The following is a 25,428-nucleotide window of genomic DNA, read 5'->3' as shown; positions in this document are numbered from 1 at the left end:
CTGCTCCTGCCACCTAGCAGTTCGAAAGCACGTCAAAGTGCAAGTAGATAAATAGGTACCACTCCAGCAGGAAGGTAAACGGCGTTTCCGTGCGCTGCTCTGGTTCGCCACAAGCGGCTTAGTCCTGCTGGCCACATGACCCGGAAGCTGTACGCCGGCTCCCTCAGCCAATAAAGCGAGATGAGCGCCACAACCCCAGAGTCGGCCACGACTGGACCTAATGGTCAGGGGTCCCTTTACCCTTTACCTTTCTCCATTTAATAGAGCAGAACCAGAGTTCAAAATTCATCTTGTCTCTAGCAATGGGGTTCAGCTCATTCCTAAGCCTTCTTCACCAACTGCATTTGGAGGAAACTGGTGGGGGTGGCAGAAAATCCAAAAAGTGGATTAGATAAATCTGGGTTTCTAAAAGTGAGGCTGAGGGAATGGGTATCCCTGCCTGAGATGAATCAAATGCCTTGCCGAATCAAAATGATAATATCTATTGTGGTTGGAATTGCTATATGTGAGTTTTGGAGTCCTCTGGAAGCACACTGCTGCTGTGTGCCAAAGGCATTTGCAGAATCTGGAACGTAAAAGCCTTGCTCAGGTGTTTAAAAGCCTTGAGGGTTGAACCAGAGAAGGCAGCATATTGTTAAATGGGTTGTGTTCCTTTAGCTCTGCTGAGTTGACAGAGAACATTCCCTAATTCATGCCAAAAGTCTTGGTCAAACCCTGAATTCTAGTCCAATTGGTCTCTTTAATTTCAGGATATTAAAGAGCTAAATAGAGCACACAACCTCCCTCACTGTTGCAATTAATTGATTCCAGTAACAACAAAGGAGATTCCGACTAAACATCAGGAGAAACACTCTGCCAGTAAGAGCTGTTTGACAGTGGAAAATATTTGTTTTTAAAAAAGGAAAGGCTTGGGAGAACCACCCACCAGTTGTCCTTCCTTCCTTCCTTCCTTCCTTCCTTCCTTCCTTCCTTCCTTCCTTCCTTCCTTCCTCCCTCCCTCCCTCCCTCCCTCCCTTCCTTCCTTCCTTCCTTCCTTTCTTCCTCCCTCCCTTCCTTCTTCCTCCCTCCCTCCCTCCCTCCCTCCCTTCCTTCCTTCTTCCTTCCTTCCTTCCTCCCTCCCTCCCTCCCTCCCTTCCTTGTGCTTGACCACCTCTCTTTAGAGATATTTTCTTTTCTCACAATCTGTATCACTTCAATACTGAATGTGCTCTTTACTCAGAATGGGATCTATTTATTTTTCTTCACCCACTTAAACTGACCACAGAGAAAGTTCCCTCCTTTCTCCTCCTCTATTAAAGCTTCAGTGCAGCATCACAGACGTGTCTTGTTGATGGGATTGGGTTTTGGGGCAGCAGTGAGCTTGACAGGTGGGCTCCCTGTGTCTGTTCTGCACCTGAGCAGCAGCCTCAATGCGCAATGTGGCCTCTCTTGCAACCTTCTTCTGGGATCTGCAGTCACCTTGGAAGTTCTTTAAGACATTGAGCACTTCTGGGGGCAAAGACATCACTTTGCCAGGACCCGGCTGCTTCAAAACCCACCTGAGGACCAGGATACGTCCCAGACAGGAGCACCTCTGACTTTTAGGCCCCTGAGATCACAACCTCTATCCAGGTTTGCCACATCACTTTTCAGACTGGGGCCCTTCTTTTAGGATAAATATTTTGGACTCTATACAGCAGGGTTTGTAAAGTCAGGGATAGGATTTTTTTCTCAAAACATGAGAAGCCCTTGTAGTATTCCAGAAGTGAATCCTTAGCCACAAGGAACAGAAATCAACCCAGAGGCCGATGGTCCAGCCAAGATCACCAAAACACAAGAAACTTCTGTATGTATTACTTCTTCTTTTTTGATAATAATTTTTATTAGTTTTCAATTACAATCCAGTAATAGGTTTGTTACAACAATACCAATTTCTAATACATTAATACCAATAGTTCAAATACCAAATTATATAATTTAGATAAGGTGGCCCCCACGTGATAGAATTGATGGCTTGATTACCTAACAGAAACCTTAGCTAAAATCTTGCGTGATACTTGTGTGTTCTTTTCACCAATATACTCATTTTTATACACACTTTCTCCAAATAACACATTTTCAATTTGTTGTAGTGCAGAATGATAGAATTGTAGAATCATAGAATTGTAGAGTTGGAATTACCCAAAGGTAATTCCAGTCCAACCCCGGAAAAGCCATCCAGCCTCTGCTTAAAAATCTCCAATGAAGCAGAGTGTGATGGCCTGGGATTCCGATTCAGAGGACGAACCAGAGGAATCCCAGCCTGCACAGGAGTCCCCGCCTCCAGGGCCGGCTGAACTGGGGCAAGGCCTAGATGCTGAAGAGCCGGCACCTGTGGCAGAGCACCAGCAGCTGGCCCCAGGTGAAACCCTTCTGGCCCCAGAGGGGCTTGAGGACTCAGTGGCATCAGGTGAGCCTCCTCCAGGGCCCAGTAACCCTTCGGCCTCTCCTGATCTGCAGAGGCTTAGGGCAGAGAGGCGAAGGGAACTGGTTGCTCCCAGGAGGAGTGCTCGCCTTAAGGCCAGAGGAGGCGGGGCTCCTGGGGGCCGGGACCGCCCCTGGCCTTAGAAGAGGATAAAAGCCCAGTCAGCCCGGTCCCAGGTTGCAGGAGCAATGTCGTTGTTGGCTTCGGACCTTCCTGTGTTCCTGACCCCTGCTCGGCCTCCTGTTCCTGACCATCCGGTGCTCCTGTTCCCTGCTCGGCCTCCTGTTCCAGCGTTCCTGTTCCCTGCCCGGCTCTCCGCCTCGGACCTCGCCCCTCTTCGTGTGGACTCCGCTTACGCCCACAGTACCTTACCCCCGGGTCCAGCACACAGAGTCCACAAACGTCTGAGGGTGTTGGGTCCACTGTCGAAAACCTCTTACATTGGGAAGTAGAACTGGGCCCGAAAACCTGTAAAAAATGGAGCTGAGGATCCAGGGCGTAGTATCCTGGGTTGTGGCATGGGAATCATAAGACTTACTCCAACGTTGGCACTGGACATCTTGGAGGAAAGTTGGGGAATCTGAAATAAATCATTTTTATGGAAATAGAGGGAAATTAGTCATTAGCCCTCAGACTGCCAAACAGACGAAGAAGTATTTGACTGTTGGGCATTATTTTAAGCAAGGACAGGTAGTAACTTAAAAGTATTATTATTATTATTGGTGTAAAAATCCCTGAGGCCAGTTCTCTGTGCCCGTTCTCCTTCTCTCCCTGCTGAAATCCAGCGTTCCTCTCAGGCTGGGCTTTCCAGAAGCTTCCTCTTCCTTTAGACCATCAAGAAGAGCCTTGACCCAGCAGCAGGGAGGGGAAGCACTGGCCTTCCGTCACTTATGGAACTACAACTCCCAGCAGCCCCGGCAGCCAGCCTGGCCAAATGCCAGGGGAGATGGGAGTTTTAGTCTGGCAACACCTCAAGGGCACGGGGCTCAGCCGGGAATGGGATCCCCTCCCACTCTCTGCCAGACCTGCCTCACCCCAAAAAGGCCAAGGCTGGGAAAAGGGATCCAGGGATGCTCTCATGCCTTACACCTGCTCTTGCACACAGAATCCTAGCAGATCCAGGACAGGGAATCTCCCTCTTTCCTGCTCTGATCTCTTAGGAGGAAGAGATCCTCATTCTTCACTCTCATCAGATTCCATTCCCCAAAGTGCCAGCTCCACTTTTCAAAAGCCCTCTTGGAAGTGAAATTTCTGTTTGAGCCGAAAACACTGCCAGCGGCACAGGGAATTACATATAAACCTTTCAAGGTCTCTTCCCCAATCTGATTTCTATGTGGAACTAAGTAGGAAGGCATGTTGAAGAGAAAAGCTCCCAATAAATATCTGCCCCATGGTCTGTGCTTTTATTGTAAAAAATATTTAGGGGTACTCTCATTCCGTCTGAGACTCAGGAAACACCGTGACAGGAAATCAGGCCGCCATCGGGGGCAGCAATGGAACTGACGATTCACCGTGCTAGAGAAGAAACTAAAAATGTCTTCTCCCTTTAGATTCACAAAATGTTTAGGGGTATGTGTCCCCCTGCGTCTCCCCAGGAAAAAAGCACTGCCCATAGTCATTCACTTCCTACCTTCCCTGGTCTGTGAATCGATTTAAAGGTAAATGGACCCCTGACTGTTGAGTCCTGTAGAGGACGACTCTGGGGTTGCGGCACTCATCTCGCTTTCAGACCAAGGGAGCCGGCCTTTTTCTGCAGACAGTTTTTCCGGGTCAGTGGTAACCATGACTAAGCCACTTCTGGCGAACCAGAGCAGCACACAGAAACACCGTTTACCTTCCTGCCTGAGTGGTACCTATTTATCTACTTGCACTTGACGTGCTTTTGAACTGCTAGGTGGGGATGGAGCAGGGACTGAGCAACAGGAGCTCACCCTGTCTTTTTTTTTTTTTTTTTCAAAATTTTTATTAGGTTTTTTTAATAAAAGAGATACAAAATTAAAAAACAGCATTGTTTGTGTCTTTACAAAATTTCATAACATCTTTGGACTTCCTCACGTCATCCGCTCGCACTTACATTGTTCATAAAATTTTTCAAGCAAATTACCATCTTATTTGTAATCTTATAACCAATCATTACAATATAGTCTAATAATGCTCATCTAATTTAGTGATGGCCAATTGTTTATAATCAAGCATCCTTCTTAGCATTCCATCAAATTACAATAATTTTGTAAATAAATCTTAAATTTCTTCCAGTCTTCTTCAATCCTTTCTTCTCCCAGGTCTCGAATTCTGCCAGTCATTTCCGCCAGCTGCATATAGTCCATCAGCTGCATCTGCCATTCTTCCAGCGTGGGTAGATCTTGAGTTTTCCAGTTCTTTGCGATGAGTATCCTTGCTGCCGTTGTTGCATACATAAAGAAAGTTCTGTCCTTCTTTGACACCTTCTGGCCGACAATACCCAGAAGGAAGGCCTCTGGTTTCTTAGTGAAAGTATACTTAAATACCTTTTTCAGTTCATTATATATCATTTCCCAGAAGGCCTTCACTTTAGGGCAAGTCCACCAGAGGTGAAAGAATGTTCCTTCATTTTCTTTACATTTCCAACATTTATTGTCAGACGAGTGGTATATTTTGGCAAGCTTAACTGGGGTCATGTACCATCTGTATATCATTTTCATTATATTTTCTTTCAAAGCATTACATGCAGTAAAGTTTAGCCCAGTGGTCCACAACCTTTCCCATTCCTCAAACATAATGTTATGCCCAATGTCCTGTGCCCACTTTATCATAGCCGATTTAACCATTTCATCTTGTGTGTTCCATTTCAACAGCAAGTTATACATTCTTGAAAGTACCTTAGTCTTAGGTTCTAACAGTTCAGTTTCCAGCTTCGATTTCTCCACCTGGAACCCTAACTTTTTGTCATTTTTAAAAACTTCTTTAATCTGAGCGTAATGTAACCAGTCTCGCACTTTATCCTTCATTTTTTCCATACTCTGCAATTTCCAGTTATTTCCATCTTTTTCTAATATTTCCCAATATTTTGGCCAATTGGCTTCCATATTGGGTCTTTTTCGGGCCTTAGCTTCCAGAGGTGAAAGCCACCTTGGGGTTTTATTTTCCAATAAGTCTTTATATTTTGTCCAGACATTAAACACTGCTTTTCTGACAATATGGTTCTTAAAGGCCTTATTGATCTTAACTTTGTCATACCATAAGTATGCATGCCAACCAAAATTATTATTAAACCCTTCCAGATCCAACACATCAGTGTCTTCGAGAAGTAGCCAGTCTTTTAGCCAGCAGAAAGCTGCGGCTTCGTAATACAACCTTAAGTCTGGCAGGGCAAAGCCCCCTCTTTCCTTTGCGTCAGTCAATATCTTAAACTTAATTCTGGGCTTTTTGCCCTGCCAGACAAATTTAGAAATATCTCTCTGCCACTTCCGGAAGCATTCCGTCTTGTCTATAATCTGTAGTGTTTGAAACAAAAACAACATTTTTGGCAATACATTCATCTTAATAGCAGCAATTCGGCCTAACAAAGAAAGCTTCAATTTTGTCCAACTGTCCAAGTCTCTCTTAATTTCAGACCAGCATTTTTCATAATTTTCCTTAAATAGACTCAGATTTTTTGCTGTTATGTTCACCCCTAGGTACTTTACCTTTTTCACCAATGATAATTCTGTTTCTCTCTGAAACTGTTCTGATTCAATATCTGTCAAATTTTTCCCCAACACCTTAGTTTTCTGTTTGTTTAACTTAAATCCCGCCACCCGACCAAAATTGTCAATCAATTGTAAAACTCTTTTCGTACTAGATTCCGGCTCCTGCAGTGTCAAAACTAGGTCATCTGCAAAAGCTTTAAGCTTATATTGTTTCGCTCCGACCTGGATCCCTTGCACCAACCGGTCCCTTCTGATCAAGTTTAAGAGCACCTCCAGGACTGAGATAAATAACAAAGGGGAAATCGGGCAGCCTTGTCGTGTTCCTTTTTCAATTTTGAACTCTTCTGTTACCACATTATTAACAATCAATTTTGCTTTTTGTTCTGAATATATTGCGTCAATCCCATTTTCAAAACCCCTCCCCACTCCCATTTCTTTTAAATTTCCCTTCATAAATTTCCAAGAGATGTTGTCAAAGGCCTTCTCCGCGTCTATAAAAATTAGCACTGCTTTAGTGTTTATGTCAGTTTGCAAAAGTTCCAAGACATCAATAATGTTCCTTGTGTTAGCAAACATATGTCTGCCTGGGAGAAAGCCTGCTTGGTCTTTATGAATTACTTGACTTAAAACTCTTTTAAGTCTGTTTGCCAAAACATCAGCAAATATTTTGTAATCCACATTTAAAAGGGAGATGGGGCGGTAGTTCTTGAGCTGTGTCTTTTCAGTTTCTGATTTTGGTATCAATGTGATGAACGCTTCTTTCCACGATTCTGGCGCCTTCTTTCCCTCCATAATTTCATTGCTGACCTCCAGCAGTGGTTGGATCAAATAATCACTTAATGTCTTATAGTACTTGGAGGTCAAGCCGTCTGGCCCTGGAGATTTGCCCAATTTCAAGTTCTGAATGGCAAGTTCAATCTCTTGTCGTGTTATTTTGCTGTTCAGGAGTAATCTATTTTCTTGTGACAATTTTTCCAATCCGTTTTTCCTCAAAAATTGTTCAATCTCAACTTCATTCTGCGGCTCTTGAGTATATAATTTTTTAAAATATTTTTGAAAACACTTTCTAATCTCCACGGGGTTCTGTATACTTCTTCCTTCAATTTCCAAATTTGTTACTATGTTCAATTTTTGTCTCTTCTTCAACTGCCAGGCCAGCAGTTTCCCACATTTATTTGCCGATTCAAACGTTTTTTGTTTCATTGATTTAATCTTCCATTCTATTTCCTGGTTTATCAGTTTTGAATATTGTGCTTGATGAAGTTTAATTTCTCTCAAAATCGGCTGTGACTTCGGATTGGCTCTTAGCTTCTTCTCTAGTTCTTTAATTTTCTCCAGAATCTTGTCTTTCTTTTCATTTTGTGTCCTTTTCCTTATGGCATTCTGTTGTATCAAGAACCCTCTCATCACAGCTTTGCTTGCGTCCCAAATTGTTCTTTTTTCCACCACGGTGTTCAGGTTTATTTCAAAATAGTCCTTTATAACTTTTTGGGCCTTCTTAATGATCTCCTGATTTCTAAACAAATTGTCATTCATCTTCCATCTAAAGGAGCCGGTTGGTAATAATGTCATGTCCATTTTCAAGGCATTATGGTCGGAGCAGGTTTTTGGGCAGATTTCCACTTTCCTGACCTTAGGTGCCAGACCTCTAGTAATCCAAATTTGGTCGATTCTTGTCCAAGTCAGTTGAGCCTCAGAGAAAAATGTTCCTTCTTTTCCTAGGGGGTTCTTGATTCTCCATATGTCAATCCAGCCCATATTTTCTGTCATTTCAAAAAAGGTCTTTGGTAGTCTGCCATCTTTGGTAACTTTTTGACTTTGCGACTTATCCATGTTAGTTGATACAATCCCATTCATATCTCCCATCATTATGATGTTGTCATAGTCCAGATATTCCAGCATGCTTTCATGCAACTTCTTATAAAATTCCGATTTCCTATCATTTGGTGCATAGATTCCTAATATCAAAATTTTTTCTCCTTGATATTGTATTTCAATTGCCAAAATTCTGCCATGTTCATCTTTAAATAAAAATTTAGGTGAAAGGCTCTCTTTTGCATATATCACCACTCCTCTCTTCTTCACTATGTCTGAAGATATAAATTCTTGGCCAAGTCTCTTATTTATCAGCACTTTTCTGTGGAGCCTAGTCACGTGGGTTTCTTGCAGGCAAATAATGTCCAATTGTTCCTTTTTTAATATGTGAAAAATTTTCCTCCTTTTCTCCGGAATGTTGCAGCCATTTATATTCCAACTCAGAAGTTGCAGAGACATCCTGGATAGATCTGGTTATTTTTCTGGGGGTGGTACCTTTTTCGCTGAATCTTCAGAATCCAAGGGTGCAGGTACCTCTGGTGTTTCGAGCTCTGATGGTAATCCAAGTTTTTTATGAAGGTCCTCTCCGTATTGGTTCAGAAATTTGTCTCTGTCTTCCAATGTTCTAATTTTGATCTTCCTCCCTCTGAAAGTAAAAGATAGTCCTTGTGGAAAATCCCACCTAAAGATGATGGCGTTGCTCCTCAAAAGTCTTGCTAATTCCAAATATTCCGATCTCAAATCCAAAAGCTGTTTGGGAACGTCCTTGTATAACTCAATCCTCTTATCTAAAATGTCCAGTGACTTTCCGTAGTGTAGGCCCAAAATCTTGTCCCTCTCCTCCTTTGATCTCAGTGATATCAAACAGTCTCTGGGCTTGTCTTTTTTTGTCAGTCTTCCAAGTCTGAAAGCTGATGTAATCTTAAAGTCCGTCTCTTCTAGGTTCCAGTGCTTGGAAAATATTTTGGTCAAAAACTCAGCCAGATTGTCCTCTTCCATTTCGGGTATCGATCTAATCCTTAAGTTGGTCTCCCTACTTCTCAGTTCAATCATCGAGAGATAGGTCTGATGTTCACCAACTTGTTTGTTGAGTGGCCTCACCTCTTTTTCTAACTTTCCCAGCCTTTGGCTGGTGTCTTCAACCAATTTTCTGTTCTCCCCTGTAGCTCCCTTCAATTCTGCAATTGTTTCCACGTTCTGTGCCACTTGTCCAGCTAATTTATTTAAACATTCGGTGTTTTGGTCTATTTTAAAAGTTTGCTCATCAGCTTTTTTATCCAAGGATTCCACTTTCTTATCCAAAGATTCCAATTTTTCATATATTTTTTCTAAAATGGAGGCAGCTGTTCCTGAGGCCATATCTTCCAATTGTAGTTCCTCTGTTTCTCCTTCCCCTGCACGTGGCAGAGAAGCTGCTGCTTCCTCAGAGAGCACAGTGGGTACCGAAGATCTGCGTTGCTGCAAGGCTGAGGCTAAAGTTGTTTGTCTAGTTCGCGGTCTTTGTTCTTTTTCCTTTTCTTTTGGCTCCTTTTTCTTTGCGCCACTCATTCCAAATTTATCTAAGGCCCAAGGTCAAGCTGAGTTGTTCCCATGAGAAAAAGACAGCCCAGATGGTAACATTCAACCAGGAGACCGGGAAACAGAAAGTATGAGGATGTCACTGCTGTAAAGTCCAAAACCTCTAGGGGGAGCTTAAAAAGTCTTTCAGAAGGGAATCAATAAATACAGTTCACAGAGAAAACAAAACCCATGTCCAAAAGCCTTCAAATGCTAAATCTTCAGCAGAGTTGGTTTTACAAAAACACAATGTTTCAAGCCGTGCTTGCTGGTACCTCATAAGATGTCAAAGTAGCAAAGTCCAAGCCCCTCAGATTTTTTCCAAATTTTGTTTCAAAGTATTTATGTCTGCAGACTGACTGCTACTGTTGCCAGGCAGTTCCAGCACCTGGGTTTCCTTTTTTAAAATGTAGATTCCTCAGAGAAAGATCCTACAGTCCAAATCTTAGCATAAATCCAATGCTTAAAATCCTTTTCTGCATTAAAGTGATGCACTGAATGCTCAAATCCAAATTGTAAAAGAGTTCATTCACTGCCTCCACTCCTCCTGCTCTTTGCTTTGAAGTTTAGTGTGAGCGGAAGACGGACTTCCTTTTTTTACGTCCTCCGCTTTCAGCCAAATTCAGGAGCTTTGATCTTTAAGCTTAATTAAAAGTCCTTATTACTCACGGGTTGCTGCTTTCCAAGGTGCCAATTCCAGGAAGAAAGGTCAGCGCTCACCGGCAACGGCTTTGCGGCTTCACTCCGCCGATTGCGGAACGACCCTCAGCGCCGCAGCCTCCTCCACGATCCAGAGCCCCTTACGGGGTTCCTTCTGCGTCTTGGGGGCTGCTTCTGGCGCCCGCCGGGTCCCAAGACCGCAGGCTTCTGCCGCCTGCGGTTTTCCGATGTGGGTCTCCGCTTCGCCGTAGCGGACGACCCGTTTTCGCGCGGAGCTCCCTTCCCAGTTAGGAAAGGGCAGCCATTACCCTTCGCGCCGCCTCCGGAAGTCAACAGGAGCTCACCCTGTCATGGGGATTTGAACCACCGACCTTCCGATCGGCAAGCCCTAGGCTCTGTGGTTTAGACCACAGCGCCACTCACATCACAATGCCACTACCGAGCATCATGAGGGGGTGGGGTTGCGGGCTCACGACCCCACCCACACTCCTGCGGGGCTTGCGTCAGCCTCGTGGGAATCAGGGATTCCCTAGTTACACCCCAGCGCACCAGCCATGCTCTATCTCGTTTCCAGATGGAACGCTTTCGCTCATTGGCGCCGGATGCGCAGCAGCAGCCGCAACCGTTTCCGGAGCACCTCTGGAGTATTGGCAACGAGAAGCAATAAAGGGAGTATTGTCCGCACTGGCTCCTTCCACCCTTAAATCTTACAATAAGGCATGGCTAGACTTTACATCTTTCCGCAGGAAGAAGGAGCGGTTTAGGCCGGGCAGGCCGCCATCTAAGTCGGAAGTCATAGAGTATATGGTTCACTTTCGAGATCTAGGTCGGGCTCCCAAAACCCTCAATATCCATTCGGCGGCGATATCCTTCTTTTCTAAAGCCTTATTCTCCATCGATCCCTGTTCACATTTTGTTGTAAGGAAAATGCTGGAGGGCTGGCGCAGGGCCAGACCTCAGGGCCAAGACGGTAGAAGGCCCATAACGCTTGATATTCTTACCCAAATCCGCAAGAAGCTTAGGGTCATTTGTTGGTCAAGGTATGAGGCCAGATTATTCTCTGCGGCATTTTCCTTTGCATTCTTTGGGGCTTTGCGCATTGGTGAGGTGGTCTGCGAACACCGTGCAGCCAATAGGGGCCTATTGTTGGAGGATGTAATGGTAGACAGCTCACACGTGATACTAAAAATCCGCAGTTCCAAGACTGATCAGCTTGGCAGGGGAGCCTTGATCCGCCTCCAGGCAACCCAGAAGGCTGGCCCTTGCCCAGTAAAAGATGCTAAGAAATATCTGTGTGTAAGACCGAAGTCTAATGGCGCCTTTTTCTTGCATTCCGATGGATCCTTTCTCTCTAAACATCAGTTCATGAGGGTCATGCGCAAAGCGATTGCGGCCATTGGTCTTCCGCAAGAGGAGTATGCTGCGCACTCTTTTCGCATTGGGGCGGCGACCACCGCCGTCCATATGGGCTTACTGGCCAAAAGGATTATGGACATGGGGCGTTGGAAATCCAACGCATACAAAGATTACATTCGGTAACCTTTTTTGAACTCCCGTCAGTCTTCTCTCTCCTACCCACCGAATGCATGCCTCCTCACCCGGTTCTCTTATTCTATTCTTCCAGGTGCTGTGTTGGTGCAAATGTGGATTATCGGCCACAGTATCGTTCATTGGGCAAAACATCGAGCAGAGCACAGGCGTTGGGATGCTGACCTCAAACTACCTAGCTATGTTAAAGTGTCGTGGATTACTAGGCGTGGTATGCGTTGGGAAGAATTCTTTCCAGTCATATCCAGAAGAATTGCGGAGGAAGGTGCCCCCGACGCCTTGGTCATACAACTGGGCGAGAACGACCTGGCATATAGGAAAGGGGTAGACTTAATGTGGAACATTATAAGTGATTTGGAACTGTTGAGGGCAGCCCACGCTAACACTACAATAATTTGGTCATCCTTGTTGGAAAGGCGGCTTTGGCGGGATGCAGCGAAACCCGCTGCTGTGGATAAAGCCAGGCGGATTGTGGAGCGCAATGTCGCACGTAAGGTGGCCGCGCTGGGCGGACGGGTCATCAAACACCCCAAAATTCAATATAGCAGGGATACGCTCTATCGCTGGGATGGCGTGCATCTATCTGATGCTGGCAATGATATCTGGCTTTTGGATATTTTTAAGGGAATTAGGGATTGGTTACAGGTCTGAGGGTATTGGCGGCGAGCCGGCTCAATGCGGCTTGGGTGGCGGTAGGCATTAGCCGGGGGTATTGTCATGCAAATGAGATCGGGGGGGAGGAGCGCCATCACCTCCCCCAATGCTTGAAGGGTAGTTCGTTAAAGGACTCCGAGGGGTGACGCCTCGTCCGAAACCTACGGAGGCTAGGGCCTAAAGCGCGCCCCCGAGCGGTAACCCCTCGGGGAGCGCCTAGGGATATGCATCTCGGGTAGCTCCCCCTGTTGGTGTTTAACCCTTCCCGGTTAGACCGGATAGTCGGTTAGGGGCCAATGCCTAATGCCAATACCTCTCTTACCTGTAATCAATAAAGTTGTGGCCATTTTCGCCCATTAACTTAAAATACTCGTGTCCTGTGTCTTTATTTATTCCACATGTGGGGGGGAGGGAATAGCCACGCAATGCCACTACCGAGCATCATGAGGGGGTGGGGTTGCGGGCTCACGACCCCACCCACACTCCCGCGGGGCTGGCGTCAGCCTCGCAGGAATCAGGGATTCCCTAGTTACACCCCCGCGCGCCAGCCAATTGGCTGGCGGCGGGGGCGGGCCTTCCAGAGGCCACATAAGGTCGGGGCAGCCCTTGGCTCTCCCCTTTTCTTCCTTGCAGCTAGCGCGATTTCCCACCCACCCACCCTTTAGGTTTGCCATTGACCTTGCTATGGGCTTCGGCTGGTTGCCGCTTGGGGCCGGGTAGGAATTTTTCCATTTGGCTAATTGCCTGGTTCGTGAGCCACTTGGTTTTTTCGCCTACCTCTTAGCAATTCGTCACAACTTCCTCGGTTATGGCGGTAGGCATTAGCCGGGGGTATTGTCATGCAAATGAGATCGGGGGGGAGGAGCGCCATCACCTCCCCCAATGCTTGAAGGGTAGTTCGTTAAAGGACTCCGAGGGGCGACGCCTCGTCCGAAACCTACGGAGGCTAGGGCCTAAAGCGCGCCCCCGAGCGGTAACCCCTCGGGGAGCGCCTAGGGATATGCATCTTGGGTAGCTCCCCCTGTTGGTGTTTAACCCTTCCCGGTTAGACCGGATAGTTGGTTAGGGGCCAATGCCTAATGCCAATACCTCTCTTACCTGTAATCAATAAAGTTGTGGCCATTTTCGCCCATTAACTTAAAATACTCGTGTCCTGTGTCTTTATTTATTCCACATGTGGGGGGGAGGGAATAGCCACGCAAATTGATTTACTTAAAAGGAACTTACCAAAAGCTGAAGAAGCTGAGCAGCCGAAGAGAGGAGATCTTCAAAAGCACTGGTGGAAAAGCCCTACGTGCTGAGCCCTTTTATACCGTTTGTCTCTGCAATTGGAGCAAATACTTTGGTGCAGCATCACTAATTTGGCTAAGTATGGTCCACCTCCACTTTCTGGGCTGAACATTCCTCGCCACTGAGACTCCATCGCTTTCCTTTCTTTCAACTCGGGTTCACCTTGGGTAATGATCTTCGCATTCCTTTTAAACGAATTTGGGTCATATTCTTGACTCAACCCTCCTTTAGGTCCTATGACTTGGCACCTACGAACACACTGAATGTTGCAATCGCAGGTGAATCACATTTTCTCCCTCAAAGGACACTGGCCCCTCCAGATTGCTGAGGGTGCTGGGAATCCGAGCTCTGAGCGGGAGCACCGGCCAAGACGAAGGGTTTGGATTTGATATCCCTCTTTATCACTACCCGAAGGAGTCTCAAAGCGGCTAACAATCTATTTTCCCTTCCTCCCCCACAACAAACACTCTGTGAGGTGAGTGGGGCTGAGAGACCTCAGAGAAGTGTGAGTGGCCCAAGGTCACCCAGCAGCTGCATGTGGAGGAGTGGGGAAGCGAACCCGGTTCCCCAGATTACTAGTCTACTGCTCTTAACCACTACACCACACTGGCCAAAGCTTTGCAAAGCAAGCCAGGACAGCAGCCATGAATGGAGCACCCCAGAAGAAGGGGGGGAATGGGCCCCATGGAGCTCCCATGCTGCACACCTGATCTTTCAAACATAGGTCAACCAGATCCAGAACAGGTCACACACACACAGCCAGCCTGCAAGTTTTGCTCTGTTGGGAGCAAGAGATCCCAATTCTTCACCCTCATCTGTTTCCACCCACAAAAGTGCCCAGCTGCCCCTTCCTTCCTTCCTTCCTTCCTTCCTTCCTTCCTTCCTTCCTTCCTTCCTTCCTTCCTTCCTTTCTCACACGTATTTATTTACAAGACGTTACAACCAGCTTTCCCTCTCTGAGCCCGGACGATTTCTTTGCTTACGAAGCCCTTGCTGCGCCAAAGTCCGCCAGGCAAGAGTTCTCTTGCAATTCTCCTGCAATGGAGTCCTGCAACTCTTCCTCAAAGGCCTCAGCTCCAATGCTTCTCTCCAGAGTGCTCTACGCTCTCTGCCCTTGAATGCTGTACCCTGAGCCCCTTACCTTCCCAGCCTGACTGTGCCAGTTCTGCCCAGCAACACTGCCAAGGGAGTCACAAAGTGCCTTGCAGCTGCATCGTGAGGAATCAGCTCTTGAATGGCTTTCCTTAACATGCACTGGTTTCCCGTGTGTACGTTTCCTTCAGATCCTCTTTTTATCTTCACAAGAGTCCCATGGGGTAGTCCACGTATCTGAGGGGCCTCCTGGCTTTGTAGAGGAGGGAAGACATTCCACTCCCTGACACAGAGAATAAATAACAATAATTTATTATTTGTACCCCAGCCACTGTGGGCGGCTTCCACAAAGACCAAAAATACACTAAGATGTCACACATTAAAAACTTCCCTGAACAGGGCTGCCTTCAGATGTCTTCTGAATGTCAGGTAGTTGTTTATCTCTTTGACACCTCATGGGAGGGTGTTCCACAGGGCGGGCGCCACCACCAAGAAGGCCCTCTGCCTGGTTCCCTGTAGCTTTGCTTCTCGCAATGAGGGAACCACCAGAAGGCCCTCGGCGCTGGACCTCAGTGTCCAGGCTGAACGATGGGGGTGGAGACGCTCCATTGGCTGACTATGCCCAGGAGGAAGGCCTCTGGTTTCTTGGGGAAAGTGTACTTAAGTACCTTCTTCAGTTCATTATAGATCATCTCCCAGAAAGCCTTGATCCTTGGGCACGTCCACCAGAGGTGAAAGAATGTACCTTCAATTTCTTTACATTTCCAACATTTCTTGTCGGGCAAATGATATATTTTTGCAAGCTTGACTGGGGTCATGTACCACCTACACATCATTTTCATAATATTCTCGCTTAGGGCATTACATGCCGTAAATTTAATCCCGGTGGTCCACAACTTCTCCCAGTCAGCAAACATGATATTATATCCTATATCTTGTGCCCATTTTACCATTGCAGCAGCACCAACACTTTGAATTGTGCTTGGAAACATACTGGAAGCCACTATAGGTCTTTCAAGACTGGTGTTATGTGGTCTTGGCAGCTGCTCCCAGTCACCAGTCTAGCTGCCGCATTCTGGATTAGTTGTAGTTTCCGGGTCACCTTCAAAGGTAGCCCCACGTAGAGCGCATTGCAGTAGTCCAAGCGGACTGTTGGTTATGGACATAAGCTACATTTGTGTAGCCAGTTGCACGTTTCTATGAGTCAAATGAGAAGTGCAAGCTCAAATTTGAGTGAAATTCCTTCTGGGCGCCAAGGAGTCCCAGGGGCCCAGCCAGGAGGTGAGCCCTTCTCTATGGTTCCTCTTGGCTCTGGAAGCTAATAGTTTGGCCTGGCGGTAGTAATCTGGCTAAGTACACCCAACCACAGCTCAGAATTTGGCCAGAATATTCCTAGCCATTAAGACACCTCCTGATGTAATGTTTTCAGAGATGTTATCTTTCATGCCAGGCTCCTCCTTGGCACAAGCAGCTGCTTTGATTTATTTTGGCTCAGCTTCATCTGGGATGTAATTTGTGTTCCTTTCAATGGGATTCGTCCCCAAATCCTTCATGCTTCTGAAGGGCCACATTTGGAGGGGAAGTCATGACAGTTACCGGCACACTCTACCTTTCAAGCCGATTTCACCCCCGAAAGAACTCTAGATTGATAAGGGTGCTGGGAATTGTAGTTCCATGAGGGGAAACTACATGCCATTTTAGAGCAGACGCTCCTTTTCTAAACAGCCTTTTAAGCGAGTACCTTTATCCCATTCTGTTTTGGATTTGAAATGGTTTAGGATGCCTTTTAATTTGTCGAAGGTTGAAGTCCAACAGATACCCTGTACATATCTTGCCCGATCCTGTTACCCAGATGGTACAAGTGCTAAAATGTTGTGTTGCTGTTGTTGGGCCTGATGATGACGACATTTTAGAAGCCATAACTTCTAGTCCTAATTCCTAATTGCAACAGGGTGGCCGTCCTTAGCCTTTTAATTACCTGAAATGAAAGCGAGTTAATTGGCTCCAAGTAGGGAATGTTCTCCACAGACTCTCCTGAAGGCAAACTGCCTCCTCCAGAACATTCCACCTTCGCACTTAAAGCCCTCAAGACATTTTCTCCAACAGCACAATAAGGCTTTGGCCTTCCTGGTTTTCCAAAGGCCTTTGGTTCAAAGCAGCAGGAGCCTATCGATTTGAGTTCACACTTACAAAGAGATTCATGAATGCCAGGCACTTCCAGCCACAGTAGATTACACTACGCGGATTCTGCGAGGCATTTGATTCACCTCAGTCGAGGATACCTGACTCCTCAGCCTCACATTTGTAAAGCCAGGTTTAGCTATTTGTCCTGTTTGGATTTTCTGCCACCACCACTCCAGCTCACTCTGAATGCTTTCCAAACCTCCTAGAAGTTGGTAAAGAAGTCTTTGGCCTGAGCTGAAACAGGGCCGTCTTACGTATATCTGGTGCGTGGTGCAAAGATCCCTCTGGCACGCTGCCCTTTCCCAGAGTTGCTGACCTTTTTACGGTGCTTCTGGCAGCTTTGTGGGGCTGGAGGAGGTGGGCAGAGGCTGGAGGGCGGCTCCTCCGGTGGGGAAGAGGCAGAGGTTCAGGGCATGGCGCTGCTTCAGCGAGGCGGGCGAGGGCGGTGAGCTGATGGCTCGAGGCGCCGCATGCAGCCTCTGCCTCTTCGCTGGCGCCCTCCAGAACTTGGTGCCCTGATCTATTTAAGGGATAGGTAAAGGTAAAGGGACCCCTGACCATTAGGACCAGTTGTGGCTGACTCTGGGGTTGTGGCACTCATCTCGCTTTATTGGCCGAGGGAGCAGACATACAGCTTCCGGGTCATGTGGCCAGCCAGAGTGGTACCTATTTATCTACTTGTATTTTCATGTGCTTTTGAACTGCTAGGTTGGCAGGAGCAGGGACTGAGCAACGGGAGCTCACCCCGTCACGGGGATTTGAACCGCCGACCTTCTGATCAGCAAGCCCTAGGCTCTGTGCTTTAACCCACAGCGCCACCTGCGTCCCATTCAAGGGATAATATGTACCAAAAGGAAGGTGGATACTTATGCTGTGGCCATCATGGCATTTCCTGTTCCAAAGCCTTGAGAACAGTGGCGGAGCCTGTCTCCTTGTGCCCAGGACAGGTGATTGTTGGTGGGCCTCGGGTGGGAGGAAGGCAACGTGAGGAAGATGCGGCAGGAGAGGCAGGTGCCTTCCGTTCATTGTCCTCCTCAGACTGCTCCCTCCCTCCCTCCCTCTTGGCCAGTCCAGTCACAGGCCATGAGGAGAAGGAGGAACCCCAAATCCCATAAAGAGGAACACGAAGAACTTCCAAGATTAAGCTAAGCCAAAACAAAGCAAAGCGGTTTCCTGAGCCATGACGTCGCCTGACATGAAAGATAGCATCTTACAATTGGGTTACATGCTCTGGGAGGGTGGCCTGGAGCATTCTGGTAAAGTCTAGACTGGACTGAGGTGGGGTATACTGAGCCAAATTAGTGACGCCATGCCAAACTGTTGCCCGAAAGGTCCAGAGAGAAACTGTATAAAAGGCTTTTCCACCAGTGCCTTGAAACATCTCCTCTCTCCTGTCACTTGGCTTCTCCATCACTTGGTAAGTTGTCTTGAACTAAATTTCTTCTGAGAGGAGAGAGGGAAGGAACTGTTTGATTATGGAACAAAATAATTTTGAAATTTGGTTGGACTCAATTAGCTGTCAACTGAGAGACAAGAAGCAGTTTTGGGAAGAAGAACTCAAATCTCTACATCCTAGGAGTTGTGTTACTGGGATTGTTTAGGGCTCAACAGAAAATTTTAACCTAGAGTTGTATTGGGGCTTTTAGAAATGCGAAACTTTCATGTTTCTGGGTACTTTCATGTTTGGAGCCAGCTAGGAAAAGAAGATAGCAACCATGGTCCTGAGTGGTTTTGCAAAACCTTGCCTAGTGTCCCTGTTCCCTGTCTTTCTGGAGAAAGCTGCTCTGGCCATGGTCACACCTGCTGCCCATGTAGCATCTCGACTGGATTTTTGAGGCTCACTCTATGCAGGGCTGCCTTGTTCCAGCCACACTGACCCTTTCCTGCATGAGGCAGGTCTGGCAGAGCCAGGTGCTCCCCTGAAACCCTGGAAAGGGAATCCTTCTTTCTGGTGAAGAGAGGTGGGGAACCTCTGGCCCTCCAGACATTGCCAAACTACAGCCCTCGTCTCCTCTGCTTCCTGCAGCTGCTGAGATTTGTAGTTCAGATTCAAAGCGTTCCCCATTCCTGCTCTACGGACGAGGAGGAGGAGTTTGGATTCGATATCCCGCTTTATCACTCCCCTTCAGGAGTCTCAAAGCGGCTCTCATTCTCCTTTCCCTTCCTCCCCCACAACAAACACTCTGTGAGGTGAGTGGGGCTGAGAGACTCCAAAGAAGTGTGACTGGCCCAAGGTGACCCAGCAGCTGCATGTGGAGGAGCGGAGACGCGAACCCGGTTCCCCAGATTACGAGACTACCGCTCTTAACCACTGCACCACACTGGACGACTCTCTGCTAGACGGTCTGACGCATTAAAAGGAGCTCCCTGTCTTCTGAATGTAATGCTGGGTACAGACGTTGTTGCCTCACTTCAAATAATGTATCGGAGAGTGGAAAAGGACAGGGAAGATGATCAGGGGGATGGAGCTATGAAGAGAGTTTGCAGTGTTTGGGAGTTTTTAGTTTTGGGGGAAAGGGAGTAAGAGTCATGATGATAGGAGTTCATAATACCAGGCAGGGCATGAGGAAGTTGAACAGAGAAAGGTTTTTCTTCCTCTATCATAACACTAGAATTCCTGGACAGCCAATGAAGCTGAAATGTTGGAAAATTTGGACAGAAAGGACTTATTCACACAGAACAGAGTCAAACTGTGCAAGTCTTTCCCATGGGAGGCAGTGAAGGACAGTGTGATGGCCTGGGATTGGGACTCAGAGGCTGAACCTGAGGAATCCCAGCCTGCACAGGATTCCCGCCTCCAGAACCAGCTGAGCAAGGGCCGGGGCCTGAGCCTGAAGGGTCCTCACCTGTGCTGGATCCTCAGGTGCGAGCACCAGCCGAGTCTGCTCTGCCCTCTGAGGTGATGGAGGACCCATTGCCTGCAGGTGCTCCACTCTCAGCCCCGTCAGGGGAAGAGGAGGTGGCCTCTGGGTCCGGTAACCCTCCAGCCTCTCCTGAGCTGCAGAGGCTCAGGGCAGAGAGGCGGAGGGAACTAAGTTCCTGCAGGAGGAGTGCTCGCCTCCAGGCCAGGAGAGGCGGGTCACCTTGAAGGGCCATTAGAATCTTGTTCTCTATATGATCCCAAAAACTCTTTTAGGCATTTTCTCCTCTCTCAGATGTTACAGTAAAAATGGGCCTCTCTCTCTGGAATGTCTGACTTAGGCGGGTAGATAAGAGCAAAGTTGAATGGGTGTTATCGTAACCCCAGATAGGGGGAGACTGAAAAGGAGGAGGGGAACTGAAAAGGAGGAGGGTAACACAAGAAACAACGCCCCATCTTATTGCTATTAGTGTAAAGCACAGGTTTTACATGTGAACACGTGTCTATGCTTCTAAGGGGTATAAAAAGTGGGTGCACCCTTACTGGGTGTGCAGGTTGCGAGCTTATCGCCCTGTACCTTTGTTCTGCATATATTTTTATTAAAATCCTGCAAGGACGTTTTGCCGCTTTGTGTGAATCTGTGCTCCGGGGACCCAATAGCAAAATGTTGGAAAAGGTCCAACAACTTGTGGACCGGGGCCGCCCTATGTCTCGGGGCAGATAAAAGCCAGTCAGCCTCAGTCCCAGGTTGCAGGAACAATGTTGTTGCTAGCCTGTTCCTGCCTGCACCCTGCCCTGCTCTTCTGCCAGAGTTCCTGACCCCACCTGACTCCCTGCCTTGGACCCAGCTACAGCTTTGACGGACAGCCTCCATACCTCACCATCAGCCTTGGGCTGGACTCGGATCTCGCCTCTCGGTTAGCCCCCAGGACCAGCACAGACAGCAACGTGGATGGCTTTCAAAGAGGATTAGAAAATTTTTAAAAAGAGGAGGAGGAGGAGGAGAGGGCTATTGATGACTACCTGTCACCAATGTTATGCTTTCCCTGCACAACTGGGGCCAGCAATGCTTCTGAACATTAGCCGCTGGAAACCACAGCAATTAAGCAACGTTAATTCAAACTCTTATTTCTTTAGGAATCCACATATTTCTGAAATTAACTATGAAAATGTCTCGTTTCAGATTTCAAAACTTCCTCCAAGATGTCCAGTATCAGCCCCTATCTGCTGCAGCAATTGCCACCCATGGATGGAACTGTTACTATTACTGTCATAACTCCAACAGGAACATACGTTATCCGGGTTTAACCTCTTCCGCTCTGAGGATTCCCTTCTGCTGCCTCCTTGGACGCTCCAGGTGACCTCATGTTCTGAAGAGAAGGCAGAGTTTCAGCGTCACTCACAATACGGACCCAACTGAGAATCCTACACATTCCCCATCCTAAAGGGAAGCTCCAAGCGGAAAACGGAGATGACAAACCTGGATATGATTTGCTTTCTTTTCAGGGCAGGAAGTCAGGAATGATGAGCATCCGGGATCCAAAGCAAAGACGGTCTCAGGTGCTCATCTTTTCTGACACCTGCAGCTGCCAATGCCTCACCTTTGCTCAGTTGCCCTTGACTGTTCCTTTGCACATCTCCCTTCTTCCTCTGCTGTCTCTCCGCCATTTATGCCCAGCAACCCTCCATTCTCTGAATAAGGAGAGCCTCAGGATCTGCACATCTTTCAGTGAGTTCCTAACTGGGAACTTCTTAGCCATGTGGGCCAGGACAAAAGGAAAGTCTGGGGAGAGCCACCCATCAGTCTTCCTTCCTTCCTTCCTTCCTTCCTCCCTCCCTCCCTCCCTCCCTCCCTCCCTCCCTCCCTCCCTCCCTCCCTCCCTCCCTCCCTCCTTCCTTCTTTCCGCTTGACCACCTCTCTTTAGAGATATTTTGTTTTACTCAGAATGGGATCTATTTATTTTTCTTCTCCCGCTTAAACTGCTGACCACAGAGAAGCTTCCCTCCTTTCTTCTCCTCTATTAAAGCTTCATTGCAGCATCACAGATGAGTCTTGTCTTCTGCCTTCCTGGAACTCAGTCCACCGTCACCAAACCCCCAAAGCCCCACCCCAAACCCGTGTCCTGTGATGTGTGAATGACCCGTGCCCTGCCCCCCCCCATCAGTGATATCCCTAAAGACCAACTCCCAGGAAGTCCATTAAACTCCCAAGAAGTCCACTGTTAAAGCTTCAGTGCAGCATCACAGACGTGTCTTGTTGATGGGAGTGGGTTTTGGGGCAGCAGTGAGCTTGACAGGTGGGCTCCCTGTGTCTGTTCTGCACCTGAGCAACAGCCTCAATGCGCAATGTGGCCTCTCTTGCAACCTTCTTCTGGGATCTGCAGTCACCTTGGCAGTTCTCTAAGACATTGAGCACTTCTGGGGGCAAAGACATCACTTTGCCAGGACCCGGCTGCTACAAAACCCACCTGAGGACCAGGACACGTCCCAGGCAGGAGCCCCTCTGACTTTTAGGTGCCTGAGATCACAACCTCTATCCAGAGGCCGATGGTCCGGCCAAGATCACCAAAACACAAGAAACTTCTGTATGTATTACTTCTTCTTTTTTGATCATAATTTTTATTAGTTTTCAATTACAATCCATTAATAGGTTTGTTACAACAATTGTAGAGTTGGAATTACCCAAAGGTAATTCCAGTCCAACCCCAGAAAAGCCATCCAGCCTCTGCTTAAAAATCTCCAATGAAGCAGAGTCCACAAACTTCTGAGGGTGTTTGGTCCACTGTCCAAAGCCTCTTACATTGGGAAGTAGAACTGGGCCCGAAAACCTGTAAAAAATGGAGTTGACGAACCCGGGCGTAGTACCATGGGAATCATAAGACTTACTCCAACGTTGGCACTGGACATCTTGGAGGAAAGTTGGGGAATCTGAAATAAATCATTTTCAAGACATATGTTCACAAATATGTGGGAACAAAGGGAAATCAGTCATTAGCCCTCAGATTGCCAAACAGATGAAAATGTATTTGACTGTTGGGCATTATTTTAAGCAAGGACAGGTAGTATTAAAAGTATTATTATTATTATTGGTATAAAAATCCCTGAGGCCAGTTCTCTGCTTGTTCTCCTTCTCTCCCTGCTGAAATCCAGCGTTCTTCTCAGGCTGGGCTTTCCAGAAGCTTCTTCTTCCTTTAGACCATCAAGAAGAGCCTTGACCCAACAGCAGGGAGGGGAGGCATTGGCCAAAGTGCCAGCTCCACTTTTCAAAAGCCCTATTAGAAATGAAATTTCTGTCTGAGCCCAAAACAATGCCAGCGGCACCGGGAAATACATGCAAACCTTTGAAGGCCTCTTCCCAAATCTGATTTCTATGTGGAACTAAGTAGGAAGGCATGCTGAAAAGAAAAGCCCCCAATAAATATCTGCCCCATGGTCTATCATTTTATTAAAAAAAAATATTTAGGGGTACCCTCATTCTGTCTGAGACTCTGGAAACACAGTGACAGGAAATGAGGCCGCCATCAGGGGTAGCAATGGAACTGACGATTCACCGTGTTAGAGAAGAAACCAAAAATTTCTTCTCCCTTTAGATTCACAAAATGTTTAGGGGTATGCGTCCCCCTGCTTCCCCCCAGGAAAAAAGCACTGCCCATGGTCAATCACTTCCTACCTTCCCTGGTCTAAGGTAAAGGGAACCCTGACCATTAGGTCCAGTCGTGACCGACTCTGGGGTTGCGGCGCTCATCTCACTCTATAGGCCGAGGGAGCCGCCGTTTGCCCGCAGGCAGCTTTCAGGTCATGTGGCCAGCATGACTAAGCTGCTTCTGGCAAACCAGAGCAGCACACGGAAACACCATTTACCTTCCCGCCGAAGCGGTACCTATTTATCTACTTGCACTTTGAGGTGCTTTCGAACTGCTAGCTTGGCAGGAGCCGGGACCGAGCAACGGGAGCTCACCCCGTCATGGGGATTCAAACCGCTGACCTTCTGACTGGCAAGTCCTAGGCTCTGTGGTTTAACCCACAGCGCCACCCGTGTCCCAGTTCCCTGCTCTACGAATCAATTTAAAGGTAAAGGGACCCCTGACTGTTAACTCCAGTCATGGACGACTCTGGGGTTGTGGCGCTCATCTTGCTTTACCGGCCGAGGGAGCTGGCGTTTGTCCACAGACTGTTTTTCTGAGGATCCATGTGGATCCATGCTTTGTAACCATGGAGGAGGGAAGGAAGGGGAACCATGGATCCTCTGCTCACAACTGCAGCAGATCCCCCCCGCCACCCGCAGGCATTCGCTCCATAACATGCACAGACATTTCCCCTTTGTTTCTAGGAGGAAAAAAGTGTGTTATGGTGCAAAAAATACGGTATGTCCGGCACGTGGTGCAAAGATCCCTCCGGCATGCCCCCTTTCCCAGAGTTGCTGACCTTTTTACGGTGCTTCTGGCAGCTTTGTGGGGCTGGAGGAGGTGGGCAGAGGCTGGAGGGCGGCTCCTCTGATGGGAAAGAGGCAGAGGTTCTGGGCATGGCGCTGCTTCAGTGAGGCGGGTGAGGGCGGTGAGCTGATGCCTGGAGGTGCCGCGCCCAGCCTCTGCCTCTACCCTGGCATCCTGCAGTACTTGCCTGACAGAGGCACGATGAGCGTTGAACTAAGATTCTGATCTATTTAAGGGGTAGGTAAAGGTAAAGTGACCCCTGACCATTAGGTCCAGTCGTGGTCGACTCTGGGGTTGCGGTGCTCATCTCACTTTATTGGCCGAGGGAGCCAGCATACAGCTTCCGGGTCATGTGGCCAGCATGACTAAGCCACTTCTGGCGAACTAGAACAGTGCACAGAAATGCCGTTTACCTTCCCGCCAGAGTGGTACCTATTTATCTACTTGCACTTGACGTGCTTTTGAACTGCTAGGTTGGCAGGAGCAGGGACCGAGCAACGGGTGCTCACCCTGTCACGGTGATTTGAACCCCCGACCTTCTGATCGGCAAGCCCTAGGCTCTGTGGTTTAGACCACAGCGCCGCCTGAACTGATTTACTTAAAAGGAACTTGTGGAAAAGCCCTACGTGCTGAGCCCATTTATACAGTTTCTCTCTGCAATTGGAGCAAATTCTTTGGTGCAGCATCACTAATTTGGCTAAGTATGGTCCACCTCCACTTTTTGGGCTGAACATTCCTCGCCACTGAGACTCCATCCGACTGCAATGTCATGTGTTCCAATAAATTAGCTGTCCTGTCAGCCTCCTCCTTCCCTCAAGGCACCGCTTTGCTTTCTTTTAACTCGGGTTCACCTTGGGTAATGTTCTTCGCGTTCCTTTTAACGGAATTTGGGGCATTTTCTTGACTCAACCCTCCTTATGACCTATGTCTTTGCACCTCCTTGGCCCAAGCAGCTGCTTTGATTTATTTTGGCTCAGCTTCATCTGGGATGTAATTTGTGTTCCTTTCAATGGGATTCGTCCCAAAATCCTTCATGCTTCTGAAGGGCCACATTTGGAGGGGAAGTCATGACAGTTACAGGCACACTATACCTTTCAAGCAGATTTCACCCCCGAAATAACTCTAGATTGATAAGGGTGCTGGGAATTGTAGTTCTGTAAGGGGGAAACTACATGCCGTTTTAGAGCACACGGTCCTTTTCTAAACAGCCTTTTAAGCAGGTAC

The 25,428-nt window shown here is 47.6% G+C and overlaps 1 long non-coding RNA gene across 1 annotated transcript; it reads right to left on the bottom strand.

Moving 5' to 3' along the window:
* Positions 1-1,906: 1,906 nt before the first annotated feature.
* On the bottom strand, positions 1,907-13,763 carry LOC310833559. The gene is made up of 3 exons (XR_014558792.1): positions 13,573-13,763; positions 2,846-3,023; positions 1,907-2,240 (listed from the first exon to the last, which is right to left on the bottom strand). It is a non-coding gene; the product is annotated as an uncharacterized lncRNA (long non-coding RNA).
* Between the last annotated feature and the right edge of the window lie 11,665 nt (positions 13,764-25,428).

The sequence above is a fragment of the Podarcis gaigeae genome, assembly GCF_964106915.1.
Source record: "Podarcis gaigeae genome assembly, chromosome: 16".
NCBI lineage: Eukaryota > Metazoa > Chordata > Lepidosauria > Squamata > Lacertidae > Podarcis > Podarcis gaigeae.
The sequence above is the reverse complement of the archived record's forward strand: the minus strand, read 5'-3'. Positions and strand labels throughout refer to the sequence as shown.